This window comes from Manis javanica, chromosome 14 (assembly GCF_040802235.1).
Source record: "Manis javanica isolate MJ-LG chromosome 14, MJ_LKY, whole genome shotgun sequence".
NCBI classification, from domain to species: domain Eukaryota; kingdom Metazoa; phylum Chordata; class Mammalia; order Pholidota; family Manidae; genus Manis; species Manis javanica.
This window is the reverse complement of record NC_133169.1, coordinates 61,177,293-61,202,326: the sequence shown is the minus strand read 5'-3', so window position 1 is coordinate 61,202,326 and position 25,034 is coordinate 61,177,293. Positions and strand designations below refer to the sequence as shown.

The 25,034-nt window shown below is 39.3% G+C and overlaps 1 protein-coding gene across 4 annotated transcripts in view; it reads left to right on the top strand.

Annotated features, from left to right (window-relative positions):
- Window positions 1-25,034, top strand: part of PRDM6 (PR/SET domain 6) — a 150,743-nt gene that overhangs the window by 88,452 nt on the left and 37,257 nt on the right. The window lies entirely within an intron of this gene.

The following is a 25,034-nucleotide window of genomic DNA, read 5'->3' as shown; positions in this document are numbered from 1 at the left end:
TCTTAATCCTTGAATCATCCCTTTGAGGGTGGATTAATTATTCCCATTTTGTGCATCAAACACCGAGGCCTTAAGAGGCTGTATCTATCATAACACCATGATGCACGATAGTTTTTAACTTTTAATAACTGTCTTTCTCAGTAGACTGAATAAAGGCAACTGGAGGATAAAGGTCATGTCTTAAATATATGTCAAGTTCTGATGAGTATTTGCTGAATGAACATGAAACATTTATTGATATTGAATGCTTATTATGTGTCTGGTGCAGTGTCATATGTTTTGTGTCTAGAATGTTCTAGGCTTGAGCCTCACTCTTTCGCCTAGTAGGAGTATGTCTCTGGGTGAGTTGCTTGTAGGTTTTTGTGTCTCGCATGCCTCAAGGGCCAATTGGGCATAATTATGGGATCTTTTCCATAGGCAGTTTGAGGATTATTTTGAGTTAACATATAAAGTACTTAGGACAGTGCCGGGCACAGAGCAAGCAGCCTGTAAATGTTAACTCTCATTATTTCCAATCCAGGTGTGTCTCATTCCAAAGTATGTGGTCTTTTTATAAAAATGCCTTTCTTCTTAAAAATTTATTTATATATTTTTAAATAAAAATTTTATACCTTTAAGGTATACCGCATGATGATTTGATATATGTATATAGTGAAATGATTACTACAGTCAAGCTAATTAACATATCATCTCTTCACCGAGTTACTACTTTTTTATATCCAATGAGTGCACTTGAAGTCTACTCCCTTAGCATATTTCCAGTCTCCACTACAGTATTTTTAAGTATAGGCATACCTGTACCTAAGCTTTCTTGATGTCCTAATTAAACATGTTCATGTACAGAGATCCAAACTTCCTTTGTCTATTCCTTGAGTTAATTCCCACACTGCCGTCTTTACAGGGCCAAGAATCCCATCCATTAACACATGGGGTGCATAAATGTGGAGAAACACTTCAGGCCACTCAGACTTATTGCTGGCTCCACCGGCACATAAGTGGGATAAACAAATTCCTCTGTCCAAGTAACAGCAAGCTGTGGGGTTTTTTTGTTTGTTTGTTTCCTCTTCCTAACTTATCAAAGAGAAGTTTCCAAATGCTGCATGTTCTGTAAGTACTTTCTAATGGGTTTCCTTGTTTAGCTTTTCACAAGAGCAGGTATATCATCCCCCTGTCTCTGGTGGAGCACTCTCAAAGTGTGTTGACATTTCGGGAAGCTTTGAAATGTTTCTAAATGCATCACTGTTTTGGGCCGAGTGCTGGCCCAGACTCAGAGAAATGTGTCTCCATAAGATAGTCTCCATGTGTGATTTCTAACGTGATGAAATTGTGATTGTACACGCTGGTCTGTATCTCATACCAACTCCTGTTTTTCTCTGATCACTATTTTAGAGGTTTTCATTATTAAAATTTTTCTCCCCCAGATAGATTAGCTTTTTATTAACTTTTTTCTATTTTGCCAGCATGTACATACTATACCATTACAGTTGTTCAAGTTTGATAAACTCATACATGTTATTTTTAACAAATATTATCTAGAATACCATTTCCCAATGAACAGGACATTTTGTCCATCCAATTCTCTTAGCCCACAAAGTGTACTGAATTCCTATAATTATCTCTCTAGTAAAGGACTGGGTAAGGAAAGAGGGCACATTAATACTGATAACACATTTTATGTTTTGGAAAGAAGATACAAAGTCAGCAACACCTAATGTAAGACAGCCACGAATATGGAAATAAAAAGAAAATAATGACTTGATCATATAGAAATAGTGTTAATGCCCTTTGTCATAATGTCCTTTTCCATTTAAAACAAAGTATTTTTATTATCAGAGGTTTATGCATTCTGCATAAGGAGGGAGTATTAGGATCTCATAAATTCTTCCTGTATGAACATGTGTTTCTCCAGTAATTGAGAGAAATAACCACCTTTGATAGAACTAGTAGTCTTCTTTTGAAATGGCATCAGAGTCAAAGCTTCTGTCATAGAAAAGGGTGAAAAAAAATAGTTTTGGTAACTTATTACACTTTCTTGAAAACAAAACAAAAAAAAGACAAAAGAACAAAACAACCAAAATAGCCTTTTTTCCATTAAAAGTAAGAATTAGCATTGCACATACAATCCAGAACTTCAGAGCTGTCACTTAGGATGAACCTTTTGATAAATTGAATCTTGATATTTACAAAATCTATTAAAATACAACCACTAGTGTGTTTGTTTATATGTTGACAAGATGATATACACCCTGAAGGTCAAGGGTGATGTGAATTGTTATGGTGTTCTTGTCAAAGTAGCTAAAAAAGGGAGGACTATTTAAAGAATTTTGATGGAATAATGGCTTTACCACAAGTGTGACAGCAAATGCAAGGATTATCGTGAAAAAGTTCATTTGATTCAAAACAAAAATCTGCGAGGTGTATCAATAAAAAAAAAAGAAAGTTTCTCTTCCTTCTGTAGCATGTTAAAAAAACTGGCAGCTCAAAAAAAATAGTGAAATTAAACAGAAAAGCATTGATTTAACATCTTGGGTAGTTTATCAAAATGCCACAACAAATTTTTCATTTTCTCTTGTCGTTTATTAATTACCCTCTTTTAATAATCACTTTATGAACTTTGGGGTTAGTTCTGTATAAATAGCTCCAACAACTCAGAGTTACTTTGTCTTTTTACCAAATGTCTTTTTCTAATTGTCAGCCAAGTTGTAGTTCTTTTCCCTTTGTAAAAACTTAACATGTATCTGAAAAATAAATGTGGGGTTTACGTATATCTTTCCTAGCATGACTTACCATTGTATTTGTATGTAAATGAATGCAAAGTCAGTTAAGTTTTTCAGTAGAGATCTTTATTTTAGTTCTGCAAACTAGCATCTGTAAGAGAGTAAAAATTGTACCTGTTAATTTCAAGGTAATAGAGTAAGTTTACTTTAATGAAGCGGGTTGATGCAGTCTGTACCAAAATACGAATTGGTGTAAGTAAATAAATTTAGATATTAGAACTGATCTGTCTATTTAGAAAACTTTTTATATTTTAAATTATAATAGCACACACAGAAAGCTAATTTATGGGCATGTTTGAATTTATTTTTGAAAGGAATTGAGCTTTTTCATGTGTTTGTCATAAAATGAATTAATTAAATGAAATTAAGCCAGAATAACTATAAACAGACATAGAAATAATTAACCACCTGTCTCCACCAGTCATTTGCTGTATAAGATTTCTGCTGACCAGTATGTGGTTTAGCTCCCAGGAATTAACTTTTTTGAATACATTTCAATGATTGGTCCATGTCCAGTTACTGCTCAGCATACTTCAATGTGTAACAGAACGATCTATAAGACATCAGCGTTTTAAGAAGCTAATTGCAAGGCCGTGTGGGGACAGTTAGCCTGCAGTGGTTGACACATTCAGCTTCCATAGGCAATAAGGACAACCAGATCTTTCTGAAATAAATGTACAAAAAGAGCAAAAATATTTTTGAGGAAAGATTCACTGATCCCTGTTCTCCTTAAGTAATTACAAAGTTTTGCTAAATACAAATCTCTGTGGTTATCTTGTTTTAAAAGATTGTATTCAACCCAGAATTAGCAATTGTTAGACGGTTTATACAGGCAGGAAACCACAGGTAAAATATATGAAAGGATTTTTAAAACAATGAGGTTCTATGCAAAGTGGAAAATGTTCTATGAACATGAAGGAAGCTGCCTTTGCCTATATGCATTTGAAACATTTTACACATCCCTATCAGATAAAGGCTTAGAAATCAACTCTGATAAAAGTGTTAGTGGAAAATCTTTAGGCAAAAATATCGTGAAGCTCACGAGGTATAAAGCTAAGGCTGTTGCCCCCCCAAAACAAAAACCAAATCAAAGAAAACAAGAGAGAAAGCATTGTTGGCCGTGGAGAGAATGCAGTTTTTCCCCGGCGTAGCTCCACTGGGTGCACATAGTCCAAGGCTGCAGTTCAGCTTTTCATTAAAGACCTGTGAATTTAATAAAACATAGGGTGTGTCCACTAATCGCTGCTATAGATGGGACGTTGGTAAGGCAGTATTAACCCAAACCACCCTCAGCTCCCTAGCCCAGAACCCCAGGAACTATACCTCAGCCACCAAATTATTATTAAAGCTGATTAATCACCCCTGACGGCTTTGAAATAAAACAAATGATTTAAGAATTAAAGTTTCTGTATCCTATTATCACACTCATTTAAGTCATCTCAAACTGCTAGATTTTGGATGAATTTCTAAATTCCTAAGAATCTATTCATGCACATCCACCCCCAACCCTCACACACACATATTTTATCCATGTTACACAGATATTAAAATACCCAGACCAATTCATCTGGACATCAGAGTTCAACAGAATTATTTTAGAGTTTCCTTAGTTTGTTTTGTTAACTTGTCACATTGCTTTGGGATATTATTTTTTAAAAGTTTTATTACTTTTTCACTGTCAGTAAAGGAAATTAAAATATTAAAATTAAGTTACAGATGGTCTAAGATCTTACAATAAAAATGAAACTTTCTCTTTAGGCCAAGTCTCCCTGTTCTGTTGGACACACATGGCTTCTGCGGAGGTCTCTGTGAAGTGAGTAATTAAGTCCTTGCAAGAGTTTGAGGGAAGATTTAACTATAAGGCTGTATCTTCAGCCCTATCCTACTCTGAAATCAGACCTTTATCTCCTTTTGGAAATCATTTCATTTACAAATTTCAAGACGATCATATGACTACAACTTTGAATGTATTCTTTGGCATGCTGCATGATGTATCATGAACTATGTAGGCCTAAAGTGAACTTCTATTTTATTTCTGCCCTAACCATTTTAATGTGTTTATAGGGTTCATGTTGGCTGACAACATCAGTGAGATATATGAGGTTATTCATATGACACAGTAGACTATTTTACTAAGTATATACCCCAAGAGGCCCAAGTGTCTCTTATTGTTATTTCCTGTTCTTTTGTAGAAAGAATAAAAATATAAAAAGAAAAAAATAACCTAGTTAGAAATGATTTAAGAAGCCAGTAAATCTAAGTGAATGCAAATGTATTTTATAGTACATTCAACTCTTATTTTGGAACATTTTGGCCAAAATTTTTAATTTTAAACCTTTTCTGGAGGGGAAGGAGGTTGGGGATGTAATCTTATTTGGATTTTTGTTTTTTGTTTTTTATCTTTTTTTGGTTGGTCCTAGTGCTATTTAAAGATTTAATGTTACTGAACTGATGTATGCAAAAAGACACATTGTAGTATATTTCTTTTCAGTCACCTTATCATTTTCCAGCTGCCATTTACTTTCCATGCTATTTTTCAATGTTCTCTGTCACTCCCTCTGCTCTCCTTATGTCCTTTGAGGTCTGCCAGCAAAATGTGCATGGGAACCTCAGCATCTGAGAGATACCCCAAATTCTCAGTGTGGTGCTGGACATATCCAGAAGCCAAAGTTGTGTAGCCATGGTCCTGGGACCCCACTTCCCAGCTACGTCACTTCTTAAGTAACCTGATAATATTCTGCAAGCTTCTTATCTGCAGGCCTGTTTCCTATCAGTGAAGTAGGTTAATGGATGGTTGTGAGAATAAAGTGAGATAATACATCCCTGGGACAAGGATATGTTCACTGTCATTTCCCAAGATGCTCATTTCCAAATGGCTTGCACATTTGTGTGCACAGTAGGTTGAGGACAGAGGAGCACTAAATTGGGAGTCCAGAAAACTAAGGTTTGGATCCAGTTCTGCTCTGACTTACTATGCAGGGTGACTGTGCACCTCACTCTAGGAGTCTGAGGTCATCACATTTTAGAATTGAGAAGAAACTTTTGAGGTCACCCTGACATTTTACTTAATGGGCAAACCAGGAGATTCACAGAGCTTGAAATTACTGGCCTTGGAAGCCAATGTGGTCTTCTTATTTCTTAAGCCAGTGTTTCCCAAGTGTGCTTGTGTTGTTAGTCAAAATAATTTTAGGTGGTATAGAGAAAAATGTTCTAATGTATATAGTGCATCAAACCCACAATTTTATAAATATTGCTGTTGGTGAGGCTAACATAAACAAACTGATTAGAAATCATTTAAAGAAGAGTATTAAGTACATAATGGTATGGGTAATACACAGAAAAAGTGAAAATCATTAATGCCGTGCTGAGGTTTGGGAAATCCTGCCCATTACGGGTTTGTCCTTCCCTTTCAGATATGGAGAGAGGCCACACTCAGTGGCAGCTCACATGGTTTTCTCTGATTTAAAATTTTTTTTCAATCATGATTATCTGTCCAAAGATAAGACACTCCTTAGGCCTGAGGAGTTTTTCATGTTAATAACTTAAAAAAAAATCCAGAAGAGCATAAGTGGGCACTTGTTAACCACAGGACATGCTGTTCTGGAATCCCAAGTGCAAAGTGCAACCGTAGTTGTTGGCAATTACATGAAGTTGAGGGAAGTGTGACACGCATTTTAGAAGGGAAAGACAGATATGGAAACCAAAATGTCAGGAGTGGTTCTGATAGCAGCTTATCTTATCACATGCATATGAAGGTTCACCCACTCACAGCAAAGATTGTTAAGCACCTCTATCATCTCTTCTCTTTATCTGTGTGTATAACCAGGTAAACCCTATTTCACAGAGTAGCTGTATTTTTGAAATGTAAATACCATGAACTTGTTTTATTCAAGTCATACTTGAGGACTCTGGGAGTTGGAGGTTTTAAGGAAACTAGTGAAGCTTTTTGTCAAGCAAAGTCTCTTGTAAACAGATTTTTTGAGGTATCACCTTTTCTTCAAGCAGAGCAGTGATTTTCAGAATGTTCAAGATTTGGGCATAGTGGACAGAAAGCACTGGTCTTGTGTCAGTGTTTGTGCTGTTTGTCGTTTGTGTTTGAGGGAATGGAGGGAAGCCACTGGAAATGTCAACTGGTCTGTAGAGAGGGGAGGCACAGGTAGCTCTTACTGACCCTTGTTAAGCACCAGGCTCACTCCCTGCCCTTTAAAGTAACTTAGGCCATTTTTATATGAATAAAAATTCTAATACTCAATTTGTAGTTCTTTGACAAATAAGAAAAAGGAGAAGTTTATTATCCTTCCAACTAGTAATCTAGCCCAGCTGACATGAACTTTAAGGTATAATATGGAATTTCTTGGTTCTGAAGCTGCCAGTCCTTTTTCAGGTAGTCTATGAGCTGTTCTTCTCATGTGGACAGTTCAGAAGGGGCACAGCTCATAATTTACAGATAGTACTTAGTGAAAGTTAGGTCTTGCCATTGTGTTATTCAATTAGCACCCGTTTTTTTCCTGTAATTTGTGTGTGTGTAGCTGGGCATCATGAACTTGGGAGGAGGAGGTGGGTGATGTGGACTGTAGGAATCATGTTCTTACTGGCATATGCTGACCTCATTCTTGGGGACACAGACTCACTCGGGGCATGCAGGTGCTCCTGGACCCTGGGAGCTTAAATTCAGTACACTGACTGTCTTGTTTCCATGGATTGATCCCAACCAATGCTTAAAATGTGGGGGTTTGGGGACTTGGGGTTTATATGCAGGCACTTAGTTGAATTGAAAGAAGGCAGAGATTCTGGAACCAACATGACTTGAGTAAATAGGAGGGGGAGGAGTACCCGGGCTGGACTGGGAGACAGGGGAGGACAACCTGGACAAGGGAAGGCTGGGTGGCAGAAGAGATGCTGCAGGCGTGGCCTCTGTGTGACATAAGCATTTTTTTTCTTTTTTTTTTTTACATAAGCATTTTCATAGTTTGTTTATGAACAGATACTGATGTAATTGAAAGCCCTTCATTTAATTTTTTTTAAGAAAGGAACTGTGTAGTTGGTAGTCATAGTTTATATAAAACAACATTCAAAAAATTTCCTAAGCACTTTTGCAAGCTCATAGACTTTCTAAGTGGCATCCTGATTTCAGATCATAATTGTATCATAATTACTGGATTAGGAAAAACATTGGTTAAGTTCTAAGATTTAATAACATCTTTAATCTGAAATTATCTATGCTTGGTCAAATTGGCTTGCCTGTATTTTCTTTCACAAAACATTTGGTCTCAATTGTAGTTTTCTGTCTTTAAAAAAGAAAAAAAACAGGTCAGAAAAAGTTCAAAATGACATGATGGAATATATATTTGTTTGGAAAAATGATCTGGTTATTGCCATGGCAGCTATATTAAATTTTTAGGGTTATATGATATAGTTTTTATATTAATACCATCTTTGAAATTTATTTACATGATATAAAGGCTCTGATGGCTACATTACATCCTTGAAAGCAAAAATGTATGAACTAGCCAGGATTTATGCAGCTTCTTAGCAGGACAAAATTCATTTTCAGAAAAAAAAAGATATTCTTGGATTTTAATTGTGACGTTTAGAATTTGACATGTATTTAATTTATTGCAAAAGAAATGCAAAGTTGGCTATAGAAAGAAATACTCTTACCTAATAAAAACTGGCACATGTCCTGGTAAGGATATATAACTTTGCTTTTAATGAAAGCAAAGGTTGAAAGATGGGTTTTGAAAGAAAAGGTCTGAGAAATAATTTTGCTTTTAGTGAAAGCAAAAGTCTGAGAAAGGGGTTCATGAATGGGACCGTGTCTTTATATTCATTCTTTCTTCTGGTACATGGAATTCTTATAGGTATTTACTCTTGCTGGGAATTTGGTTTGTGAATGGTTTCCTGGCCAAGAGAAGGCAAATTGTGAATTCTTAAATAAGTCATAATTACAGTTATTACTGTTTCTAAAGTTGTTTACAGGCCCATTCTTTCATCAGACATGTCTTCCCTTTTAAATTGAACCTCCAATCCTAAGTTTAAATTTTTTAAATAAAGTTAATTATTTTTTTAGGGTTAATTCTCATAGTTTTTCCAAGGGGAGTTATAGAAACTAAATATTTGTATTGAGATAGAGAAAAGTATAAATTCTGTGAAGCTTCTCATGATTATATTTCCTTGGTTTTATAACCTAGGTTTGAGTAATATACCCCAAGTTCAGAATTGTTCTGTAAAATAAATATGTAAAATTCTGATCTGATTGTCTTAAGGATATAGGAGTAATATTATTTTCCGCCTTTAAACTATTGTTTTAACCTAAAAAGAAATATGGTGTGATTCAATGATATAAAACTGTGGTGTCTGGGGAATTTATTTTCAAGTTTGAATGTGCCTCAATATTTTAAACATTATTGAATGTCTTGGCATTTGTAATAATTCAGAACAATTGTATAGAGGTTTTACAAAATGCGTTCTGATTTGGCACATTTTGTATTTAAGATAATGGGATCACTAAACTCAGAAAAAGTAATTCCATTTTCTAGGAATTCTCTTTTGTAGTTGCATGTGAGCACTCTTCCCAGTCCTCTCTATGCCTTATTTCTCTTAACTCTTACATACCCTGTGGGCTTATTTTTCCCTTTTTACACATGAGAAAATGGACTTGGAGAAATTAAGTAATTTCCCTGATGTCACACAGCTTAGATTTGATTCCTGCCCTGCTCAGAGCTGCTTAACACACAACAGTTGGAAAAACATCTGTCATGTCCATCTGTACTTAGTTCTTCAGGAATATCAAAGAAGAACAAAACTTGTTTTCAAAAGGAAGACCCAGTAAAAGTAAATGCTGATGGGGCTGTTTATTGAGCACTTACTATGTGTCAGGCTCTTACATGGTACTATCTTATTTCATCCTCACAGAAACCTTTGGAGTTGTGTTAATGTCTACCTCATCATATAAATGAAATTAAGTGCTATGCCTAGGACGACACAGCTCATAATTGTGAATTCCAGATTCAGACTCAGGCTGTCTGATTGTATTCCATTACCATGATCAGCATGCCGTCTAATTGTACCCAGTACACGTTTGTATAAATGAATTCACTTTCATTTATTAAATTGCAATTGCACGGAATTTAAAACAATATAACTGTTTAGAGTTTATTCTTAACTTAGTTATACTCTACAGCTTGTGAGGTATGTATTATAATTAAATTGGTACAGGCATAATAAAAATGCATGTGCCTTACTGTTATGTTATCCTACCCCCCTCATTGGGCATTGGAAATATTTATATATATTCAAAATGGCTTTTATCCTTCAGGCCCCAGCAGCCAAGTATTTATTCTTAAGGTAGATTTCACATAGTCATCAATCATAGGGTCATGGAAGCTGGCTGGAGGATCCCAAAGATCATCTAATTTAATGTCTGTGTTCCATGTTGGAGGACATGCTGAGTCAGAGTAAGTGACTTATCTGGGTCACAGAGTTGATACTGCCTGTGCCAGAATTAGAACCCAAGATCCCTAATTTTCAGATCATCTACCAAGGAATTAACTAGGAAACATAAAGGTACAAGCCAGAGGAAGATAAACAACTCCTTAATTTATAAACATTGTTCTGCTTACAAAGCAAATGGGTCTATTGGGTGGACTGATTTAATGTGATCATACACTTTCTTTTTAGTAGGAAAAAATGATGGCATCAAAGGGTTTGATTGAAACTGAAAGGGAGTGCTTTGCATTATTAATAAACCACTAACTCACTAAATGCAGCAACAGGCAATGCTTAATGTTCACAAAGCTGAAGCATTGAGCCGCCTGATATAACCTGGCCCTCTTGCATGAATCTCTAACCTAGAAATACATGTCTTCTGTAATAAACCAACCAAAGGACTCTATTCCAGTTTATTCATCTAGTGGTCCTGGAAATATGGTCAGAGATTTAGGCAAAACCAATACATCAAAACACAGTAGCAATCAAATGCAGAATGAAAGTGTAGTAAAAGGAATAGAGGAAGCCCAGGTCTCCAGCTCTGGAGAGGAGGAAATGAGAGTGAGATCAGGTGCTTCAGAGACCAAAGAAACCTATCAGAATTTGACAAGAATCTTCTCAAAAATACCTGAAACATCTCCACAATTCCAGTTTATCCACTGTCCTCATCTCCACTTCTCCATTCAGTACTCTCCTATCTGAATGTGTGGAGTTTAGTGGTTGTGTGTGTGTGTGTGTGTGTGTGTGTGTGTGTGTGAGTTAACATATCCCTTTTGAGAATCTACTTAAAGCTATGAACCTTCTTAGAAGACAACTCATGCATATACACCATTTTCTTGAGATTTCAAGCTGTTTGTACCTAGCCTGAAACCTCCCTGTGGGTCCCAGTGTAAGAGAGATTTTCGTACTCTTCCCTTTCACAGCCCACAGTTGCTTCCTGTGGAAAGAAGGGAATCCTGTCTTGTCTAATAATTAGAAAGCATACAGGTAATAACAACATAGGAATTAGATAGCTGCTTTTCTTTGGGTGATGGCGTCAGTCACACCTCTGTTAACGGGTGGATCTGCGGACACCCCCTAGACAGTCAAGTTGACTGGATCTTTGGTTGGGTTCCTGGGGATTTATGCCTTGTGGACTTTGACTGCCTATCCAGGAACACAGGGCTGTCTCTCTGTGGGAAGTGCCATGGCCCATCACTGGCTGCACACTGGCCAGCCCTCTGGACCGACTGTGTGAAAGGAGCTTTATTCACAAGCCCACACCAGGGCTGTTTAGGGGGCCTGGGCCACTTCCATTTTGTGAGGCCCTTGATATATCGAAAAATGAAAAAAAAATGCCAAATCAGGGTTACAAAAACAGTGGTGTACTTTAAATGTTTACCTTGAACAACTTTATGCCTTTAACACCAGAAACACATAATTGTGCTATTCATACATTAATTACAAGATTTATAAAAATGTTAATTGATAGCTCACTACAGGCAGTGTGGTCTGGTCAAAGGAGGCAGCTTTAGAGTGTGCAAAGGAGGCTGCCTCTCAATCCTGCCAGTCTGTTTCTGTGATTGTACATATAACCTCATTTGGAAATGACTTCAATTTCTAAATTTGAGGCTCTTTATGAAAGTGAGGCTGACTGGCCCTGCTGGCACCTCTGGACCTCTCTGCACTGAGCCCTTCGGTAGGAAGACCTGAGTTCCCCCGTTACCAGAATCCTTAGCTTCTCCTCTGAGCTCCTTCAGAAGCCTGTGCACTTGTCCTGGCAGTGGAGCAACCCAGTCATCAGACTCACCTGGATCTCTAAGTACCAGCTGTGCAGTAGGAAGGGTCCCACATTGTCATCTGTCCTCCCCAGAATGACTTCAACCCTTAATGCAGTACTTCAAATTCCTTTAAAAAGGCATCCCCCTTTCAAGCCTCATTTGAAGATAAAGGTCAAAATGCAAATATTCTTTCCAGTTGGAGCACCTTGACCTAGGTTCACAACTAGGTGTGAATTGCAGCTACTGGGATCCTGATGAGAGGAAGTACTTTGCCCAGAAAAAAGGTAATCAAGCATGAAGGAGGGTAGAACAAGAGTTACCAAAAAGAGATAGCAACGGTCTCCCTCAGCAAGGGGCAGTTTGGGGGCTTAGGATGGGAGGAGGCACTAGCATTCGCAGAGGGACAGGTATGTGCCAGGCTCTGGGTAGGTAGCCTCTGGCCTCGCCATTGACTGAAGTCTCCATCCAGCTGCTCTACAGTGCCTTCAACTCTGCAGACACTGTTTGGCATCTTTAAAGAAAGTGTTCATTTTAGCCAGTGAGGACTCCTAAAGGCAGCATCGCATCCCGTCAAATTCCCCTTGGATATCCAGCTCATCCTTATCTGTGTTGGTTTGCCCAGAGAACAGATGGACACGGTCCAGCTTGGGTACCTAGAACCATCCTGTCCTTTCATCTGTATTCTTCTGACTGTCCACCTATCCTCCACATCTCCATTCACTTAAGCGTCCATCTAACCAACCAGCCCACCAGGCACTTAGAGTATGCTAAGCTCTGTTGTTAACCCCTGGGGATACTGAGGCAAACAAGACAGATTTCTGTCTTTGCTTTCATTGATATAATAGTCTGGCAAATTTTAAAGAAATGTTTAATGTTGCCTTCACAGGGGAGAATTTGCTTAACTCCCTAGTTCTAAATCTGGTCCTTTTTGCAAAATTGTAATTGATTACTGTTCCCACATCTAGGAACCCCATCCTAGACATACAATGTCCAAAGAGTGGATGGGGAAATCTACAGATTTTCATGCCAGAATAAATGTCTCCTGATTTGATTATGTGCATCTCTCTCCTATTGTACTGTAAGTTACTTGAGGGCAGGGTCTAGGTCTTAAGTTTTTAATGCCTTGCGCCGAGCACAGCGGCTGACACATAGTAGTTGCTTATGAAATGTTTGTTGGAGGAATGCTGTCTGGGAGGTCAGAGGTCTATATTCGAGGCTCGTCATTACTGCCATCACTTTCCATCCTTGGTGACTCCTCTCCTAAATGTTGGTGGGAAGGAGATATATGGCAAGCTGTTAGGTTCATTCAGGCCACTGTGTAACAGGGCAGTCCTTCCTTCAAGAAAAATGGTTTTGAAAAGCCAAAATCCATCCCTCTCCCATGTCTTTTGATCCAGGAAAAACTTGGAATTTCACTGGGTTTTTCCTGGGAGGACAGCAACCTGAGGTTCCTCTCTTGGGACTGTGCTTGGTCTAGGCCAGCTGTGACTCTCCCACTTTCACTCTCTGAGCACCCTGGAACTGAGGGCTCACTGCTTTTCTGCATTGTCCTGTGATCTGGGGCACAATGGTATAAACTGGGAACCGAGTCCATGCCTGGCACAGTCCATGCCCGGCACTGTCCTGAGTTGACATGAGGAATCTCTCCTAAATTATTTAAGATCTGATGATGTGTTTTCTGCCCTGGACAGATGGTCACTTTCCCCTTACCAAAGTGTGTCTGAGAATCATGCTTTACTGGTGTGCTTAGGAAAAGAATGTCTTAGACTTAAGAAAACATAATAATTTAAAGAGTGACACATTTCAGTGAAGAAAGAAAGCTGTAGACTGCTCTGAAGAGAAGTAAAACCAGAGGAAACCATTATTTCATGGGGACAAACATTGTGTGTCTCCAGAAAGTTCTTTCTAAAAAAAGTGGGTGAGCTCTAGGACCTGGTGTGTGCTTGCCTACACATGCACAGAAGCAGTCTCTCTCTTAGCAACATTCCCTTTACAGACATTCCCTACTTAGAACCTTTTAAGTATTTAGTATGACTGCCATCTAACACTTCACTTTGCACCTAGACTTGGCAATTGTATGCTTCAGTAGCTACCATGCTGGTGTAAAATCAGTAATAGTTTTCACCAAGGTCTGTATGGTATCATGCACTCTAGAATTTATTCACCATAACTTTCCACTACAGGAAGGGTTGAATAGTACTTCTGAAGGTATATTGCATGAACCATATGGAGAATTCCAGTGTGTCCCATAGTGTGTGCAGTCATTTTAATGTGATATCTTACAGTTCTCAAGTGTAGAACTATTTCATATATTATTATTGAAAAGATACAAATCCTGTCCATTCAGACCAGTATTATTTCAAGGATGATTTTAGGACCATAATGGTTCTTTTGCCTGTTTGGTGGAAAACTAGGGCTCTGTTTTTCCAGATGCAGAAGATGCTAATTCAAATGTCCTGGTGGCTTAGTTTTCGAAGTGGATACCTTTTCATATATGGCGTGTTGTCATCATTGCTGTCATTTGTTTGTGTCCTAATCCACCTTCCGGTTACATGAGAAAGGGTGGTGTCTGAGTCTGAGACCAGTTGCAAGGCAGGATTCTCTGATGCTGAGGGCTGAAATCTCTTCCACCGATCCCTCTCCGTCTCAGCAAAAGTGAAAATGAGAGAGAAGAGCAAGAACGCCAGGAAGGGAGAGAAGCTGGAAACTGGTGTTTTACTCATTCATCTCAGTATGTGGAGAAAAACATGGCAATAATGTGAGCTGCCCTTTGTTTATAATACACACAATTCATGGCAGCAATCATTATAAACCCCTGATGGCACTGAATAAATATGAGAAGATGCAGGCTTTCTTGATTACTTAGATCTAAATATTTATTCAAGCTTCCCTGAGAGTTTTTCTTCATTTACACAGTTCTCTTCACTGAATGAATGTCCGTTTTCAAAAGTGGACTCTGTGCATACGGAACAAGTTTTCACAGGATCCAAATTCATTTTATGTGTCAATTTATTTAGGAGGTGAGGACTTGTTGTTGGTTGCTTTAATGACAACTGGGATTTTAAAAAACTGAACTGAAGCAATTTTTAAATGGGTGGGTTGTGCCAAAGAATTTTATACTTTGGGAAAGACATCAGTGCTGATAACTCTTTTAAGAAAGGAAGAAAAGAAATGAAAAAGAACTTGCTGCATGAAAATATTTCTGAGGCCGTTCCCAGCAATGCAGGGTTAGCAGTATTTCCCTTTTTAGTGTTGATGTTGTGTGGACACTGAAGACAGTTGTGCATGGGGGATGTTAATGCTGCAGCGGAGGGAAAAGAGGTTTGCAACAGAGCCTGCAGATGGCACCACGCCAGTGCCCTGAAAAATGGCAGACATGTCACAGCTAACAGCTGGATGCAGAAATATTTCTCTCTAATTTGGAAGGATAAAAATTTTTTTCACAGCAGGGCACTCTCAAAAGAGTACAACATCAAAGAGGGCGGGTCTCAGCAGTCAGACATCAGCTGGCTCCAGGATGGAGCAAAATGAATGAACTGTCAGGACTTTTCCAGCATTTATGCTTCTGCCAAGGGAAAAGTTAAAGGTTCAGTGGCTTGTTCAGATCACAGACACAATCCTGATAATGGAATCCTGATTCCCCAAAGTCTTCCTCTGATCAGCAGACAGAAGATGTCTGAAGAAGACTCCAGATTGATGGATGGCAGGTTTCCTATCGACGGCTGCTGCGTCCTCGGAGATAAGCAGGATTCAGCAAGCACTCTGCAGCTCTCGGGAGCTCCCGGGTCTCCAGGCTGGAATTCTCGTCCAGCCTGACGCTTAGCAGCAGCCGACCCACAGTGTGACCGAAATACCCATTTCCCTTTCTTCACGCGGCTGCTTCTGCCCCTGTCTGATGCAGGCTTCACCAACACGACCACGGGTGTTTTACAGTTTATTGACACTTTTCAACTGTTTTTCTGATTACCGTATTTCAGTCTTGACTTATATGTTAGTATTATCTGCAAACTCAACATAAACATCTAATGATTTTCTAATATTTCTGAAACTTGATGAATGTGAATTGACAAAGTACAGTATATAGCTTTCTATCAGCATTACTGAAAATACAGCCACGGTGTATATAACCATTACTCATTTATTTTATGGGGCATTTATCACTTGACCTTGGAAACCTCATCTTAAAATCTTGGCATTCCAAACATTCCAAAATAGTACAAGCCAAAGTGAGAGGAGAGAGGTTTCTTATTAGAAATAACAACAAAATAAATTTATTGTAGTGGGGGCAGGTGAGAGAAATTATTGAAATGGGGGAAAAAAAACCTCTGGTATTTTTTATTTGAGAAAAAAGTGAACACAAATAAATATGGGCTCATGAGCTAGAATTTGCTTAAACAAAGAAGATTTTATTGTAAGATGTACTTTTTCATCCACAAATGTATGCCTTGTCCATGTTTTTATGTTCTTCTTGGTCATTAGGCACATTGCCACTGGAAGGATGGTGATTTTTTACCTAGAGTTGGGTAATTGTATCTTTCTTCATTGTATGGTTGCTTTGTGTAAATTCCAGATTCAGGAATTCTTCCTAAATTGACATGTGCTCTGAAAATAGGAATGTGTTTCATAAATGCCATTATTAATCATTACGAATGTTTTTATGACCTTCATTTGGAGAATTGTGGATGCTTTTAAGGAAAAAGCTCCATTCTTTCTCCCTGATAGGACAAATGGGATGTGATGAAAATAGCAGTAACAAGGTGGCCTGTGATTCAGGAGGATTTCATCCTTGTCACACGCACTTATCAACTGTAGGACTGTGGACAGGCCCCTTACCCTTCCTCAGTCCAAGGCTTCTTATCTGTAATATGAAATAATATTCCAGTTACTTTCCAGGTCAGTTAAGATCAAATAAGCTTGTGAAAGTATTTTATTAACTGAAATGTCACATGAATGTGTGTGACTTCGTCGGCAGCTGCTGCTGTTTTGTGGGTTAAGATGGCAGCAGATGCTTTCAGTCATTTATAAAATACTGTTTTGTGGTGTCTCCTGAAGCCTTGATTTGGAAGTTGGAAAGCAAAACGGTTAGGAGACCCCAGTGGTCTGTTCCCTAGATGGGGAAGCAGTGCCTGGAATCCCCCGCCCGCAGGGCTCCCTGTTGAGCTGCTGCTCCAGGCTGCCATCCACATATGTCCCCTGCTCCTCCACCAGGTCCATTTAATTGCAGAGACAGCCCACCTGCCTTGAACATGTTCAGTGTCCAGGGTGGAATGAAGCACTCTAAGTTGGGGCCTCCTCCGGCCAAAACTGTCAGTGACTTCAGAGGTAGGTAGGTGGTGTTCACCTACCACCTGTCCTGTGTGGTAAGTGATGTTCGGTGACAAGGCATTGGGATCCTGAAGCCACAGTTAATAAAAACATACGTAACAACTACCTGTTAGTTACAGATGTGCTCCAGGAGTGCACCTAAGGGTGTGGCGGGTGCCTGTGTCTTTTGGATGACATTTTTATAACATTGCATTAAACTGGAGACTGATTAAATTTAGGAAATGGAAAACGTAGGACTAAAGAAAACCTTCCTTACCATTGGCTAGATGGCATTCACATTCATCCAGCATTTTAAACATTTTATTTTATTTTTTTACAAAGCTCATCTGGGAGATAAAGACTAAATGGGAATGACTATTTTACTCCTACACCTTACTGATATCATCCCAAATCTTTTTCTTTCTCTTTTAACAAAAGTTGATTTCCTGGTATGTACAAGGCCTTGTGTAAGGTGCCTGAAGGTGAATTTAAAGAATGATTAAAACGTATTCCTGACCTCAAGGAGCTTACAGTTCCATAACATCAGTCATAACAAGTTTGCACATGGTGCACGTATTGTGATCCAGTGTCCATGAGCGAGTTAGCAGACATACCTGGGCTGCTGTTTCCCATCTAATCATAGGGATGGCCTAAGGATAGCTAGTGCTCTCTGGGCTGGACTGTGTGTCCAGCACTGGTTTAAGTCCTTTACAATATACGAGCTCATTTGATTTTCCTATCAGCCCTTTGGCATATGGACTATCATTAGCACCATTTTTTCAAAGAGGGTCTCAGTTTCCTCAAGAAGTTATGTAAGTGCCCAAAGTCACACGGCTACCCAAGGCAGAGCCACAGCTGTAACACACACATTGGAGCTGACACCCACGGGCGTGCTCTTAACCTGGGCACTTGACCCTCCCTGTCACTCCCGACTGAGTGACTTCTATTGCACGTTTTCACTGGTAACATTCAAGAAAGTCTCCTTTAAGAACCATACTGTCAAGAGAAAGATATTTATTTAGCAATGAAGGAATTCTGTTTTTTGACTTTTCACAGTCCAAACAGCCCAGAGTCATCCTTTTGAGTCAACAGTTGTGTAGCTATCCAAGGGCTACACCGTAAGGGACCTCTACATCCTGACTCAGAGGATCGCAGAGTAAAACATTTTTATCCCTCTTGGGAAATGGTGTATTTTTCAATGGACTTTCTCAAATTACTAATAACAGTGAGTATTGAAACCCTAATTTTAGGAGTTTTACAGAAAGATGGGGCCATATAAAGGCACTGTGTAGAGAATAGGTAGAGAGATGTGAGAAACCATCTTTGGGTCAGTTCTTCCCTGGACCTTCCCTGTGTAGGACTTAGAATAGTGCTGGGTTCTCAGGTCTATACCTCAAAAACTCCCAAAGACTCTTCTCAGCTGTATGGCAGTTGTTTATTATATTTTAATCATCATATGAAATTCACCTTTGCATTTCATAGCATTGAAAGAAGTTAGTTTCAAGGAGGATGTAAAAACCCTAGATATTAGTGTTTAGAATAAAGTTTTAATTGCATTTAATGCTGATTTCTTCTCAAGCTTTGAATAAAGTGTAAGACCTTTAAGAAGCTACAGAACTGTTGTGAAAATTCAGTTCAAATCCTTTTGCTGTGTTTTGAGCTGCGTCTGTATGCTGGGCCCTCTGTTAGATGTTTGGACCTGAAATCCTCTCCCTCATGTCAGCTGCTTGGCAAAAACTGAGAGAGGCTGGCATTTCAGTGTACAATCAAATGCTGGTGTCTGGAACCTTGGCACAGGGACATGCCGAGGTGCAGAACCATGGGAGAAGGAGCCTGAGATCTCTCTGTCCTCCTTGAAAATCGGCTAATCCTTTTCATGTAAAACCTTTGGGGTTTTTTTTTTTATTTGTTTTTTCTTCCATGCCAAAATTCAGAGACCCAGGTCCCAGCAGGAGCAGATTAATGCTTACATTGTAATTCCAGTTCCTTCTGTTTAAAGTCATTGGCTCTCTTCAGGAAAGCTGTAGAAGTAAGTGAGGTGAGAGAGGCCCCAGCCCAGGGAAGGGTAGAGGGATGGAGCGTGTGGGGAGGCCTGGAGAGGGGGCTTCGTTCTGCCCCTGACCAGTAGTCTTACTTTGTCTAAGACACTAACTTCTGGAGATCCTTTTTCCTTACGTATAAACTGATCAGGTTGGAACAGATGGTCTCTGAGGTCTTTCCAAACCTGATTTTCCTGGGCTCTAACTTGAGCCAACGTACTCAACTTTCTCGCAGGAGCGTTAGTAACTGATACATTCACAGAGGCCTGTCTGCTGGAGGAAGTGCCCTGCCCTTGGTTTTTCAGAGTCCCCCAGTTCACCACAGGCCCTTGGTGAGGCCTCAGGAGCTGCTCCAGAGAGCAAGGGTGAGGTCGGTGGGGCTGGCGAGGGGCTTCCTGATGGACTTCCTTGTTTTTTTTTTTAAACTGTTTTTATAGTGGCATTACATTGAAGACGTCTTTGAATTAGAGGGTTTCCGTTGTTTAAAAAGATCATTAAAAACCTGTGCTGATAAAAATGAAAGACATGAACTCTCTTCTCTGTTCTCTCACCCCCGGAGCCCTGTAGCACAGAGAACTTGGATCTCAATCAGATGATGGCTTCTGGACAGCTCAGGAATGATGAACACCTGCAGGGCTCCCAGGCCATCAGTTCCAGCAGTTTTCCTTGAAAGTGCCCCCCACCCCCCAGTTGTAATAGACCAACTTTCAGTGGTAGCAATAATTCTTTCACAGCTGGGATTACAAACTTGCATGCTTAAAGAGACCAAGAAGGCAAGTAAATTAGTGAAGTAAGGAGCACATAGGACAATAGGGAGTGGCAGGGACTGTGGAGAACTAGAAAAGTACATGGTTGATTGAAAAGGGCCCACCTTCATTTTCTCAGTTGCAGCAGATTATTGCCAGAGATTAGGGAACCATCTTCTTTTTTTTTTTAATTTTTTAAGAAAAATTAGGAATTAGGTAGAATTTCTAAATTTTTTAAACACTGTGGGAGGAAAAACAAAGTTGGTCAATTGCCTGAATTCAGCCTGAGAGCCACTGATTGGCATATCTTGCTTTAGAGACCAGATTGCACAGAGGCACTAATGTACACACATGCCTGTAATTCAGAAGATGGATTTCTTGCTATTCTTTTAAAATGGGTCCGCATCATGGCTTACTTTGTTTCTATGATTATTATTACTGTTAATGCAAATCGGCAGCATTTATAAATGAGCAAGCTGTGGACAAGCCCCTCACAACCAGTATTTATCAGACATACTGATGTATGTTTTACTCATGCTGTTCTCATTTAAAGTAGATTCTTGTTCTAGAAAAGTAAGATTGTGGGACAAAGTGGTGCTTTCTGATATCAGGGATTGGATTACAATAAAATGCCTTTTGCATGTGATTTGCAGTTAATGCCACGCATGGTTTATAATGAGCAAGAATTTTAATGACACAGAGAAAAACTGAACTACAAAGAAATAAATGATTAGGTTGTCTTTTCATTTATTTTTCTCTTTGAATTTTTTGAAAAAGATTAGAAAAGCAGAGAGTATAATTTACACATTAAAAAATGCCAATATACAGGCCACTGAAAGTGTAAGTGTTAACACTTTGCTGTATCTGCTTCAGATTTTTTTTTTTAAGAAAAATGAAACATTTCAGGTAACGTGTTCGTCCCCTTTGTTTCCCTTCCATGACCAGTGCTCTGATGAGGTATATCTTTTCTGAATTTTATTATATGGATAGCTATAAAGATAGTTATATGTATATTACACTATACACTTATCAAATATACTAATAAGAGTGTTACGTATTTTGAAATGTTATTTTAACGTATTTTGAAAATGTTAACAAATGCATCAATCTGTAACCTGGTTGTCTCAATCAACATTATGTTTTGATATTTATCTTTATCAACTGGATGTTAATACAAACAGATCTAGTTCATTCACTTTAAGTGTTTCATGCTGTGTTACTGAATAAACCACAGTTCATTCATTCTTCTGATGCTGGATATTTCCATTGTGTCTTATTGATTACTTATTTTAAGCAGTGCTACAGTGAACTCCCTCTTTGGGCACACGTCACAGTTTCACTGGAGTAATTTCCTAGCAGTAAAACTACTGAGTCGTAGGATATGTGCATGGTCAACTTAATTTTGATATTGCCAAAATGTTCTCCAACGTGAACATGCCATTGTATGCTCCCTTTCAGCAATGTTGGAATTAGGTTTCTAAAACAAATATGCTAAACATATTTTCTGTACTTCTGAGGGTTTGCCAGGGCAGTATTTAACCCTTTTCCCACCCAGTGCCCTGTGTGTTTCTTTACATCTATTTCCCTATCTCTGAAGGATCATTTGCTTAGCGTCCTTAGAAAGAACAGAGCAGCTATTAAAACTTTGGTGGTTCTTGGTCATTCAGAAGAAAGCATGCTGTTTTCAACAAAACTGCAAGTGTTCTTTTAGAGTATATCTTCCCCTTAATATGAACTAACTCTCTTGTCTTCTTTCTCACTATTTGAATTAATAAAATTTCTGATCTTGTTGACATTTTCATAGGTCCTGAGGGGGAATGTCTAAATACTTTGTACAAGATTTTTGATGCTTCTTTGCTTTTTAAAAATCTTCTGAAAGGTAATGAAAACAAAATAACTCTTGGTCTTGACATTAATTCATCTCCTTAAATTCCTTAAATTTTTTATACCTATTAGGTAACTAACTTAAAATTGCATTTTAGCGTTACACCAATGTAGATGTTAATGCAACCTTCAAGAACAACTTCCTGAACTTGGATTGTTGTTTCTGCTCTGCAGGGAACCCTGTTGAAACATTTCCCCACCTTTAGTCCCTTCTCTCCTAGGAGGAAGGCGGCAGCCCCTGACAGTGCAGTAGATGGATGCAGGCACAGTGTCCACATATAGTTCAGTTACATGAAGAATTTTGCCCACCTCTCTTTTTTAAAAACTGAGCCCTTAAATGGAAACAAAGTTGAGCTTTACTCGAGAGTAATAATGGGGCAAATCAGTACCAAGAACTTTCTGAGAAGTCTCTAGTTCCTATTTAGCTTTCCCGTTTGGGTATCCCAGTTTTCCCAATTTTATTCTCCTTCTGCTAGAGAAATGAGCAGAAATAGGCATTAGTGCCTTCAGGCCCATTGTTTCTCTTTCAAAAAACATGGAGTTTAAATGTTAACTCTTAACAGCACAGACAACAAAGGGCCCAGGATTGTCTTGAGCCAAATGCAGAGGCGTTTTTGACCTCCCTAAATAACTTTGATAGGAGGCGCTGGCCAGGTTAGCATGATGAGCTAATGAGGACACCCCACGTGCTGTGGATATGTGTTGTTATGACTTGACATTTTATGACATTTCTGAAGCTTTTCTCTGGGGTAAGGGAGTCGGGTGAAACAGATAAAAGTAGATTGTGTCTTGAAAGAGCGCTCTGGCTCCAGTGAAGAGAACAGGCCCGAGGGGTCTGGGGAAGCTGCAGTGAGAGCGGTTCAGAGACCTGCAGGGCTTCAGGAGAGAACGGCGGCTGACTTGGGCTCCGGTGAGATGGATGGGCTTGGGAGGTATTTGGGGGCACCATCAACTGGCTTTGGTGACCACTGGGCTCCGAGGAGGGAGGGCGAGAAAGTATGATGGTGGAATGAGTTTCCTCAACTCCAAGTGGGTGCACAGCAAAGGGAGCCAACTAGCTGCACAGGATTTTCACCACAGTTTCATGTGAAGTAGTGTAGGATCAGTATTAGCTGAAGCCAGTGAGGCTCAGCCTTATGCTGTGTGCTGCACTGTGTGGTGTTTGGGAAAAGCCTGACCAGTAGCCAAGTACTTTTCCTTAAGTAGGCAAGTGTCAGTTCCATCCAACAGGCAGGAAGTGTAGGATGCCTGTAGTGCCAGTATACTTAGTTGAAGGAGATTATGGCTGAAACAAGATTGTAGGAGGAAACACTTCTTATACTCCTTCTCAAGACTGTTTGTGTCTGATGTTCAAATGGTTCAAAATGGTTCAAGGGAGCATGACTACATGTAAATATTAGAGTTTTACCTGCTGTTGAGAACACTGGCTAGAAGCACAGAGGAAAATCGTACTTCTCAAAGCGCTTCATAATTGTTTTCACCAGCAGCACCCCCAGGAGGTTTGTTCAAGGGGAAAGGATGGGGCAGAGGCCTCGGTCATCAACATTTTTGGCTCTGTTCTAGATAAACAGTGGCGTTTAAGGAACTGATGGCTTCGCTCAATGTCGCATCAGCTGTCAACAGCAGGCTCAGTACTGAAATTTTGAATCTTTGAACCAGCTTCCTTAAACAAAAATAAGAACAAGAAGAAAATAACTACAGTGTAAGCTAACCTGAATATGAAGCCTGTCCTTAGAGAGATCACCTAGCAGTTGTAGCCCCCACATGAGATGTTTCCATTCTCTGCCATCATCCCCAAACAAGGAATTTAAAGGAGTCATTCATCTTAATAATAATATAATATAATCCAGGAATCTATTCATTCTTCTAAGGCTATGTTGATTATCAGCTGTGATCACTCTGGCACGCTACCCAGTCTTAACTGGGAAACAATTGTCTTTATTAGATTGATGTCTTTTATCTGTGCAGGTTACTGGCAAGGTTGGGGGTGGAGATAAATGACTTGAAGAAAAGCAAAGAAAAAAATCAGCTGTTTTAGAATGACTGGTGATAATAAAAGAAACTGTCATCACTAAGGCCTTTGGCCCTCAGAATAGAAATACTGAACTAAATTAATATGAATGACCAACTAATTGTAGGATGTAAATGTAACCAGTGAGGCTTATTCTCTGCATCTATTTGGAAAGGAAAAGTGGAAAGACTGTTTAGCAGGAGAAAGAGACTTGATTTCTCAGTATGCTCAGGGGAGCATCTCAGAGGCTATCGGGTTTTAAAAGGTCTCGTCGATACCATGGTCCTCTGAGAACTGTAGCTGTTGCTTCCTCGATGCCCCTAAGACTGGGGATGTCCTAGCATTGCTGTGCCTATGTACCCCCTGACCTCCCACTCCTCTGTTACCACATCCTCCGAGGGGCCCGGGGCCACCCTGGTTCCTAGAAGTGGGAGCCGATTGCCTCTCCTGGCAGGGCTTCCTCCGCACATGCGTGCTGGGCTGGCTCGTTGCTTTGCATAAGACTTTTTGTGCCATGCTTATTGCCTGGTTTGAAGCAGATTTCATTTCCTTGAAAGTAATCTTGAAAGGAAATCTGCTTGAGATGACCTAAGGCAGTAATTACTAAACTGACCTCAGTGAAGATATTTAAAATCCATAGGAAACAGTTATTCTTTTTTTCTTTCCCTTTTCGAGGGTCTCTCTTTTTTGATGACTCCTCTCCTAATAGTTTCAGGTCCTGACAGCTGAAGTCCTCCATCTTCTGCGAGGTGAGAGTCCATTTATTTCTTCCAATCAGAGTCTGTTTTATCAGTTCTGTAGAGCTCCATAACTCTCTGCCTTCTGCAAGGGGTCACCCAGCTTGTAGAACAGATGGTTACTGCCTCCAGAATGCCTTCGAACAGCTATGTGTTGGGGGGCCGGGGGCCTTTTGTGTGACTGTTCCAGCCATGTCCATGTGGCCTCTCCTTTCAGCTTGCTTTGTTTATCCAGCAGCTCATTACTTAAGAGTAGCCTGTCAAAATAGGTTAAATATTCTTTGGAAA